This window comes from Palaemon carinicauda, chromosome 13 (genome assembly GCF_036898095.1).
Source record: "Palaemon carinicauda isolate YSFRI2023 chromosome 13, ASM3689809v2, whole genome shotgun sequence".
In the NCBI taxonomy this organism is placed as follows: Eukaryota; Metazoa; Arthropoda; class Malacostraca; order Decapoda; family Palaemonidae; genus Palaemon; species Palaemon carinicauda.
In genome coordinates this window covers 117156370-117166995 of record NC_090737.1, presented here as the reverse complement: position 1 = coordinate 117166995, position 10626 = coordinate 117156370, and the positions used below count along the sequence as shown (strand labels likewise).

Sequence of the window (10626 nt, the reverse complement as noted above, 5' to 3'; positions counted from 1 at the left end):
CGACAAGAGGAAGAGATCCTTACACCGACCACCAGCGCGCCCCTCCGTTCAAAAACAAGAGGAACCCTCCGACGTCCGAAAAGATACGAAGATTGATCATCAGCCCTCTACGCTGCCCGATGTGTTGGGGGGGGGGAGTACTTGTAAGGACACCGATCCCTTCGTCTTCCAGAAAATTGACAAACTACTTATTTATTTGAATTCTCTTTTCGCCACACTGTGGTTTTCCATGTATATATATTCCGCTCTACCAGAGCTACATTTTGACATATGTATCATTTCATAACATGTTTCTGTTCACTCATAATTCATATATTTGTAAGTGTAAGAAAACACATATATTTTGGCGGGCACTTCAATCTGATTTGGCGCCAGCGTCATCCTACCTTTCCGTCCGCACCTTGTAATATACTCCCGTGCACATTTGAATATAGTATCAGTTGATCTTGGTGACGAATGTCTTACTGTCCTTACAGTTTAATTACGGGCTTTTGGCAGAAATATTCCTCGTCCATGGGGATCATAAGGACGTAATCATCCCATTTCAATGTTATTTCCTCTAATCTAGTGATATATATGCTACATGTACCAAATGCATACACGTGAGCAGGACATGGCTAGCATGATATAGTCTCATCTGCCTATTTTAGGGGCATAATAGAAAATGTGGTCTCGACCGTAACTATAATTATGCCCAAATTTTAAACTTTTTGTATATTTAGGCATCATCCCTGACACTTTCTGCATCTTTTGGCATATTTAAAACTTAGACATTGTAATTTTGTTATCATGTAAACAAGCAGGTAAAGAAATACGATGGTCATATCTTAGAGACGTAAAACAAACATTTATCTGAGATTAGCACAAAATTTTTTTAAAGAAAACGGAAAATCCACTCATTGAGTCATAGAAAACTGTAATTTCTTATATGGATACCTAATACAAATAAAATCATAAGAAAAGATAAATAAATAGGTGCTCAAGTCAGATAAGGGTTGCTTAAGGGAACAGAAAAACATGCATAAATATATAAAAAGAACGTGTTTTAGCAATAAAACTAATTTTTTTTTAAATACTATTCTAAACCTTAAATACAGATGTCCTCCGAACCAAAAATGCAAAAATCTCAATTTCAAAATGTGCTGTTCGATTTTGGTTTCTCACATTGGTTTATTCAAGGTATATCAGAAATATCGAAAAAATATGATGCTAACGTGAAGTGGATGATAAAAGAGCTTAAGTCTAATGCATAAATATAAAAGATTACATATTAGTAGGCTACACAACTGTATTTTTCTTTTTTACTTTACAGTGTTATAATCATTAAGGGATAGAGACTATTTTGGTGGACTAAAATCATACTGTGCTTATTCTTATTTTCTCAAAGGATGTTACAGGATGAAGGTTGGTAGCAATTGATGGGGGCGGGGGAGTTGTTCCTGAAGGTCTAATTACAACTTTGGCGAATGACTGGTATATATTGATCATGGTCTATAGGTCTACATTTACATGACCCCTCGTATCTTTTAAAATGAATTAAGGCTTTCAGGGGGAAACTGAAGACTTTCTTGTTTTCTAAGCACTTCGATAATGTGCATTTGACAATAAACGACCAATATACGGTGTAAAATACTAAGTGCATTGGAATGCATATGATAAAATGACTAGAGATTCTGTTGAGAGTAGAGTTCCCTGCTGTTTAGCACCAGAAAAGCAGCCGTTAAAGTCCAGTAAAGCAAGTACCCAGGGTGGAGTAAGGCCTATTTCATTAAACAAGACTAACAATCGTTACATCTCTCTCTCTCTCTCTCTCTCTCTCTCTCTCTCTCTCTCTCTCTCTCTCTCTCTCTCTCTCTCTCTCTCTCTCTCTCCGTTGATAAGGAACAAACAGGAGATTCAGGGTAAGTTTGATAAGTTATTACAGCATCCTACAGAAGTTTGAGCCGAGATATGTAAGCTACTGATATATTTTTTTTTTTTTCAATATATTTTGATACTGAATTTGTTAACATTTTCACTGATAATATATCTTTCACTCTATTTTCTATAAGATGAATAATTATGAAATGATAAATCTCACGTTGCTGTTCTTTTATATGTAGGCTACTAAAGAATCTCCTGTCTTCTTTCGAAGTCTTTGAATATATCTTTATATACTCAGATGATAGAGATTAGAGTCTAAATAATTGAAAAGGTGTTAAATTTGACTGAACAATGTTGGAACGTTCTTGGGAATGTATGCGGTTGCTGAGAGTTTGGAAAAGTTTTTATAAAGGAGTACATTGGTTCCAAAGATTGGGTCAGATATGCTACTAAAGACAGAAGAAGAAGAAGAAGATGTTTGGAACAGTAATGTCTCCCGTTCGTTCCTTGTTACTCTCCCCTGACAACAAATGTTGAATTGTGCTGTATAATTCTTCTGTTTCTCAAACTTGCGAAGGTAATGCTTGATAACTTCATTGACATTTAATTTTGTTTACAGTTAAAGAGCTCGTCTTTCGTGGTGCGAAACTTGTCTAATAGAAGTGTATTTTATTGCCTAGGCCTTTTTTTTTTAAGATCTAAAAACTTCCTTGCTAGATTGGGCCTCCCATCAGAGTAGCCTTAGCAGTATAGGTTCATGTAGGTCTCATTTTATATTTTGTTACCTATATCGTTATCATTATTATTAATTGATAAGCTACAATCTTAGAATAGCAAGAAAATTAATAAACTACATAGGCTATAAGTAATGAATGACAATATAAAACATCTCGAGATCAGTAACAACGTTAAAACATATCTCTAATATATAAACAATGAAGAGAGATCAGTGCGCCTGAGTGTACCCTCAAGCAAGAGAGCTATAACCTAAGACATTACAAGACCATGGTATAGAGGCAATGGCACTACCCAAGACTAGAGAACAGTGGTTTGATTTTGGAGTGTCCTTATCCTCGAAGAGTTGCTTGCCATAGCTAGAGTCTCTTCTACCTTTACCAAGTGGAAAGTAATCACTGAACAATTACGGTGCAATACTTAACCCCTTGAGTGAAGAAGAATTTTTAGCGATCTTTGTGTTGTCAGATCTGTGAGAAAAGCTGAGAATGTGTGAATAATTTGCCAGATTATTTGGTGTATGTGAAGGCAAAAAAAAAAAAAAAATGAGCTGTAACCAGAGGAGGATCCAATGTAGTACTATCTGGCCAGTGAAAGGACTCAATAACTCTAGCAGTAGTATCTCAATGGGTGGCTGGCGCCCTAGCCAATCTACTATCAATCCTCACTTTACCTAATGTTATCATAGTCTTACCTTGCCTACTGTTATGTGACCTACTCATACTGTGCCTGCCCATACCTTGACTACCATTACTTTTCCTAACCTTACCTTACGTAACCTTCTTTGCTTACTCTCTCCTTACCTACCCTTATCTAATCTCAATTTACATACCCTTATCACACCAAACCTTACTTTCCCTGGCCTTGCCTGGCTTTCCCTTACCTTACTAACTCTTATATTACCTTTTACCCTACCTACCCATACTTGACCTACAATTACCTAACCTACTCTTATATTGCCTAGCTTTACCTTACCTGCCCTTAACTTACCCACTCTTACCTTCTACCTCAATTTGCCTGACCTTATCATAAATATTCTTACCTTCCTACTCATACCTTGCCTACTCTTATCTTACTTACTCTTATCTTACTTACTCTTATCTTACCTACTCTCATCTTACCTAAAATTACCTTACCTTACCTGCTATAACCTTGCCGACCATCATTTTACCTGGTTTTACCGTACCGAACTTCACATGTCCTACTCTTACATGTCCCTACCTCACTTTACCTACCCTTACCTTACCTAGCTTTACATTACATACCCTTACCCTACTTAACCTTACTTTACCTTACATTACCTTATCTAACCTCACATTACCTTACCTAACCTCACATTACCTTACCTAACCTCACTTGTCCTATCATTACCTAACCTAACCTCACTTGTCCTACCATTACCTAACCTCATCTTACCTACCCTTACCTTACCTTACCTATCCTAAACCTTACCTACCCTACCTTACCTAGCGTCACATTACATATTCTTACCTTACCTAACCTCACTTTACCTACTCTAACCTTACCTAACTTCACATTACATACCCTTACTTTTCCTAACCTCACCTTACCTACCCCTACCCTACCCACTGTTACCATACCTAGCGTCACATTACATGTCCCTACCTTACCTAGCGTCACATTACATGTCCCTACCTTACCTAGCGTCACATTACATGTCCCTACCTTACCTAGCGTCACATTACATATCCCTACCTTCCCTAACGTTACCTATCTTAACCTTAGCTAACTTCACATTACATACCCTTACCTTACCTAACCACACCTTACCTACCGTTACATTACCTAGTGTTACCTTACCTAGCATCTAATTACTTATCTCTACCTCACCTAGTGTCACATTACCTTACCTAACCTAACCTTACACCTACCCTAACCTTACCTAACCTCACCTTACCTACCCCCACCTTATCTACCTTACCTTAACTAGCCTTACATTACATAGCCTTACCTATCGTAACCTCATTTGTTCTGTAACTGGAATACAAACCTACGCTATTAATTTAGGGGTATTACTTTTTGTGGAGCTGAAATGAAAAGCCATTAAAATTTAGCGAGGGTTAACTACCCCTACCGCTAGTGAGCAGGGGGTTGGGGGGGGGGGGGGTAGCTTGCTACCACTCCCACTCACACTCCAGTGATTTAGGTCACTTTACTTTTGGCTCGGATGGAGACCGGTTGTATCCGCTCCTCCTAATCGCCTATTTTGGACTGCCATTAATTTCTGTCTTTTAACTTGCTTTTTCTTATGAAAACATTCTTAATGTATATATATATATATATATATATATATATATATATATATATATATATATATATATACATATATATATATATATGTATATATATATATATATATATATATATATATATATATATATATATATATATATATATATAGAAATGTTTTAAGTTTCCTTTTCAGTGTTTGTGCTGTGCGTGTGATACGTATACGGCAGGTTCTCTAGACGCTTGCGCAAGGCCGGGGAACCTTCCCTTCCAATCTCTCCCCACTTGTCCATTGGTATTCTTGTTGGCGGATAATCTACCGCTGACTCGGCCGCTGCCGCAGGGGAATCGTCATCGTTTGGACCCTCCTCGTTCAATTGTTGTCTTCGCCTTTCCCTCTTCCTATGGGAAACATATGAATTATTGAGCAAAGGGAGTGTGGCCTCTCAGAGATTGACTATGGTCTTTTTCTTCTCAAGGCAGTTCCCCTTTCATGGGCCTCCAACAGTGTACTAACGGTGGAAACGGGGTTAGGTTGCGCTTCCGATTGTTTTCTCAGTTATTTAAGTGAAATTATAATTGTTTATGGTTTAACTTTTTTTTTTTTCTCCGTAGAGAACATTTCCCTTCAAAGGATCAGTTGTTCTTCCTATTAGTGAATATTATTAGCTGATTTAAATAATTGTAATCCATGTTTTATCACAGTTACTCTTCGCCTCCCTTCTCCCGTCGATGTCAACCGGTGAAGGAAAGGCGCAGTACTTGTTTTATGTTTGTTCCCTTGGTGATCTCTCTTCCCGTCGCGGACTAGGTGTTTCTCCCGAGGGAATTTTCTGTTACATAATTTATTTTATTTTTCCTCATTTAGCGATGCAGTTTTCTTCGTTTGACTAAGAGTGCCGACAAAGCAGAGCTGTTCTGTTCATGCTTGGAGAATCTGCTGTCACTGCCGTCCCTCGGAGCACGTCATCATGAACGTTATCCCTTCTCTTAGAAGTATGCCCGTGGCAACATCTGATCAGCATTTCATCTTTGAGGAACTAGGTCCGGCTACGCTTCCTCAGGTAGCGCTCTTGTCAGATCATCTTAGAGTGCTACCAGGAGGTTCGCCTCCAGGGGTTGGATAACTTTCCCCTCCGAGGGAGAGTTTTCCTCCCCCGGTGTGAGGTTGTTTCTCCCTCCCGAGGGATAACTTTCTGCATCTTCATCACTTCATCGACTCCGACTGTTGTTGCTGTCTTCGCCTAGACTACGCTTCCCCCTTGCTGAGTCTTAGTCTTAGGCAAGTCTCTCTTGCGAAGTGATGACTTTTCTCGTTCGCAAGAGGGTCCACTCATAGAGACTTCTCTTCAGAGGATTGCTACTGCTGAGGGACAGCCCTCATGGGCATCATTTATTCCTGAACCTTCTCCTGACGACGCTACAATTAGTCCTCGGACTTCGGTCCTAGACTCTGATTGTTCGCGATCTCCATCGGAGGATGTTCACCCTTCCAAAGGGCACATCCCAGTTCCTGACCTGCCGACCTACCAACACAACCTGGCCACAGAGCAACGTTTGGGAGCTCACCAGCCAACCTACGATCGCCGGCGGAACAGAGCTCGCCGAACCTCAGCGCGCACCCGCGCAACTTCGGTCTCCTGTTCGACCAATGATCTCCTGTGCACCAGCGCTCTCCTGCGTGCCAATGGTCTCCAGCTAACTTGTGCTCCCAGATCCAGCGCTCGCCAATGCTTCAGCTCTTGACAATGAGCCAGTGCTCACCTGCGCACCAGCGCTTGCCTGCTTACCAATGCTCTTCTGCGCACTTGCACTCTCAGATTCCAGCGCTCTCCTGCGCAGTTGGGCTCTCAGATCTAATCTAATGTGCCAGCTCTTGCCAAAGAGCCAGTGCTCACATGCGCACCAGCACTCTAAGATCCAATGATCGCCAATGCGCCAGCTCTTGCGGAAGAACCAGTGCTCACCTGCGCACCAGCACTCTTTTGCGCATTCGCACTCATCCTTGTGTTTAAGTAAAAACAGGTGACTACACTTGACCAATCAGAAAGCCCTTACGATCATTGGGATTCAACATCACGTGTGCGCTACCTTTCCGAATGGAGGAAGTTTCGGTACTTCATTCCACTTCTGATACTGAGCACAATTATGGGCGGTGGGGATGAAGGCTGCTGTCCTCTTCCAGTGTGCTAAACGGCTGTCAGAGGGAACCGATGTGTATGTTTTCGATTTCCCCTATTACCTCATACTCTCCTGAATTATCTTTCTCACCTTTTACTGAGCCTTCGAATGTGACACCTACCTCCTCTAAAAGAAGAATTGCGTAGTCATCAAATGATAGGATATTCAATTAGACTGTCTCACTAAACACACAGATTTCTCTACAAGAACTATCAATGAATCATACTGATACAGTACTCAATTTGTGTAACTGCTGGAGGATACAAATAGATGAAAAGGACTAGGCAAGGTTTGAGAGGAGCTGAAAAGACCATTCTTTTTTATAATGCCTTATTACTATGCTTCAGAATATTAAACTCACTTGCTATGACTCCAAGTACAAAAACAGTGAGTTAATAGTAAAATTTTCAGATAACTAAAGTAATTAAAAATACTATAATGTCCTCCATCTTTTATACTTGCACTCTAGTTTTTACCATGAAAATATGATTATACTTAATTATCTATTCACCTATATAATTGTGAGATTTTAATCTTATTCAATCCTTAATAATTCGAAAGCATTATTAAAAATGCAATGACGACGTTGGTAACTTTATCAGGAAAGTAGGCCTACTCCTAAAACTATTGTTTAAAGAATAGGGTTATTAAGAAAGTGCAAACCTTATGGCTGCTACTATACTTTTGGATAATTATCCAAGCCGAACTTAAGCTTGTTTTTGTTTTTTCATAAACTCTTGTTACTAGCACTGTTCTTCCTTCAGATGTTTTTTTGTTAAAATCAGAGCATGGTAAAATTTAAGGTTGAAAAGTATCTATTGTATTAATTTCTAAAGAGGAAGTTGAATATGTCAGTCATTCTACTGGATGATCCTAAAAAGAGACTCTATCAAATTAATTATCGAGTTAGGTTATGACTTGAAGGTCAAGAAAATTTGTAGTAAAGATGTTTTACATTTTTTTCAGGTGTGTTTATTTACCTGCATGTTCGAAATCCACAAGCCGAAGTCTGTAAACAAAACACTTTCTAGTGGGCAATCTGATTCCCCGAAGGAGATGGAAACTAATGGAACGTTGATGGCGCAAGATTAAATTATTTAAATCTCTATCAGAGCTGATAACAGAACACCTGTTTAAAGATAAGTTAAAGTTCTCATTATTTAAGGTTTTCTTCAGAAGTTACACCTCAGTTAGGTTACAGAGTAGGTAATAAATATGTATGGAAGGTAGCTTATGTACAGTGTACAATATAATGTTGAGCTGATACTATCAGAAAAAAAGTCCAGTACTGTAGAATTTCTCTTGAAAGTGGTATTATTCTCAAATAATTTTTTGGAGAGATGGTCTTAGATTTTGACACTATTATGCATTATTAGTTTTATGTCTGTGTACTATCAGGTTATTCTAAATACACATATATCTATCAAGAAGTCTTATCGATGATGCAGTAGCTTTTGTAATATTAGATAGAATACTTTCATGGGTTGATTTTAAACACTTGGCTTTAGTGCCTTAGAAGTCCATTTGTTCTAACACAAAATAGAAACCGTCATCCTATAAGTAGGGATATATTTTCAGTGTTAGCTGGGTGATCGTTGAATGTTTTTATGTTCATTTAAGGGACAAGTGATACTGAAGGCAAGGAGCCCTGCCCCTAACCTGTCAAAGTCTCTTCACTTATGTTTTCACCTGCATTGAGTACAGGCGTACTAGTCAGCCCTAAACTAAACATTTCCTTTTCAATTTCTTTCCGGAAGTGAAGGCTAGCTGTTGATTATTATGATGGGAAAAAGACACTAATACTCGTACATTGGATGGACTTTACATCCAGTTTTTGTTAAACTGGCTCTAGATCCACACTGTCCCTGTGCTCTTGTTAGGAACATAATTGTTCGCAAATATCCCCATATGCCGAGTGTAGGTCGTGGTTTCCTATGTTGTGTCATGTTCATGTTTTTAGTGGTTGGAAAGGAGCTTTCCTTCCTCTCATTGGGCACATCTACTAACACCGCTTTGTGCTTATACCTGTGACTTGATCCCCATGGAGTAAGCGTCAGAAGCACGGTGCCTTCACAGCTGTCGGCAGGCTTCCAGGTTCTTGTAGTCTGTACGGTTCCCCCGGTGTTCATCTTATCCTGTTGGCGGTTGGAGACTTTTGTCCCTTTGTGTGATAAAATGTGTCACCTAAGGGAGGTTATTTCCTCCTCAGGTGTTTCAGGTAAGCTCCTCAGTGCCAGTGCCTCCCTTGGTGATGCTAATGGTGAAGATCGTCGTTAATGTGTCCTCTTGTGTTGGTGCCTCCTGTGATGTCTGTAGTTTTTTCCCATCCTTGGATGAAGGGCAGCAGGGGCCAAAATGGTGTGCTACTATAGTGCCAGTGTTGGTTCCCTTGCATCTCCCCTGACCCAGTCACCGATTGCCCACCCTCCCCTATGCTTTCCCCGGACCATTATGTCTGCGGCTTCTGCTCCCACTAGGTGTGATTACTTCTCCTTGGGATAGTGTTACCAAGTGTTGTGCTTCCTTTTGGAGCAACCCTTGTGGATTTTTCCCCATAGGGGAGAGTCATTGTCTGGGTCTCTCAGGTTTTGACACCTGTTTGCAGAGACTGATTGGAAGATTAGAAAGAGGAAGAAATTTGCACATTGTCCTTCCTCCTCCGACTCCTCTTCAATTCCAACTCTGTTCACACTTCTTCCAATATAGGTGAGAACCTTGGTCTTGTGAACTGAGGTAGGAGGAATGTTGGAGAGGAACACTTAAGAAGTCCTTTGAAATGAATCTGTGGACTTTTAATGTGACTCTTCGTGATGGTCGGTCATCGACATCTTGCTTCGGAATGAGTTGGTGTTCAAAGTTTGGGATAGAAATAGTGTGATCTATGTTAAGTTCCATCAGAAGAAAGGCATCTTGCTTTCATTGAATCTGAAGGACACATACTTTTCGTACCTATACGTCAGTTCATTAGAAAGTACCTCCCTTCTCTCTATATGGTACGGTGTTTCAGTTGAGGACTCTTGACTCCGAGTGAGGTGTAGCTACTCAGGTGTTCATTCAGATATTAAACTTAGTAGTAGCTAGGGGCCACTGACAAGGGATAAAACTGTGGATGTATCTTTCGAGTGGTCAATCCTGGCATACTTTGTATGGCTGTTGCTATAATATCGAGTATTAATTTAGGGTTTTGTCATGATTTGATAATTGTGATAATCAAAGAAAAGTCAAATCTCTTAGCCAAGATGAAGTTGAATCACTTGGGCATGGTGGTAACACGACCGTAGTGACAGGCAGTCAGTTAGACAATCACATTAGTAAGCTCAAGAAGGTAGTGCATCTGTTCTGTAAAAACAGAACAAGGAGTTTATTTGGGCAAATTCCTGATTTTAAAGACAGGTGTAAGAATATTGATCTGGAGTCAGTCATCTATATACTTATGTATTGTCTTGCTTTGAGAAACATTATATACAGAAATGGCAATAGATTGTAGGTTTCTACATTTTCCTCAAGTATTCTTAATGAACGGTGCTTAAAAAAGTACTTTATAAGATTGGTTTCTATATATTATATTAAGGGGAAGATGTTTAAATTAAGTCTGAT

General features: G+C 39.6%; 1 long non-coding RNA gene across 1 annotated transcript; it reads left to right on the top strand.

Moving 5' to 3' along the window:
* The first annotated feature begins 2320 nt into the window (after window positions 1–2320).
* On the top strand, window positions 2321–8155 carry LOC137652034 (uncharacterized). The gene is made up of 2 exons (XR_011046159.1): window positions 2321–2440; window positions 7996–8155. It is a non-coding gene; the product is annotated as an uncharacterized lncRNA (long non-coding RNA).
* Window positions 8156–10626: the final 2471 nt, after the last annotated feature.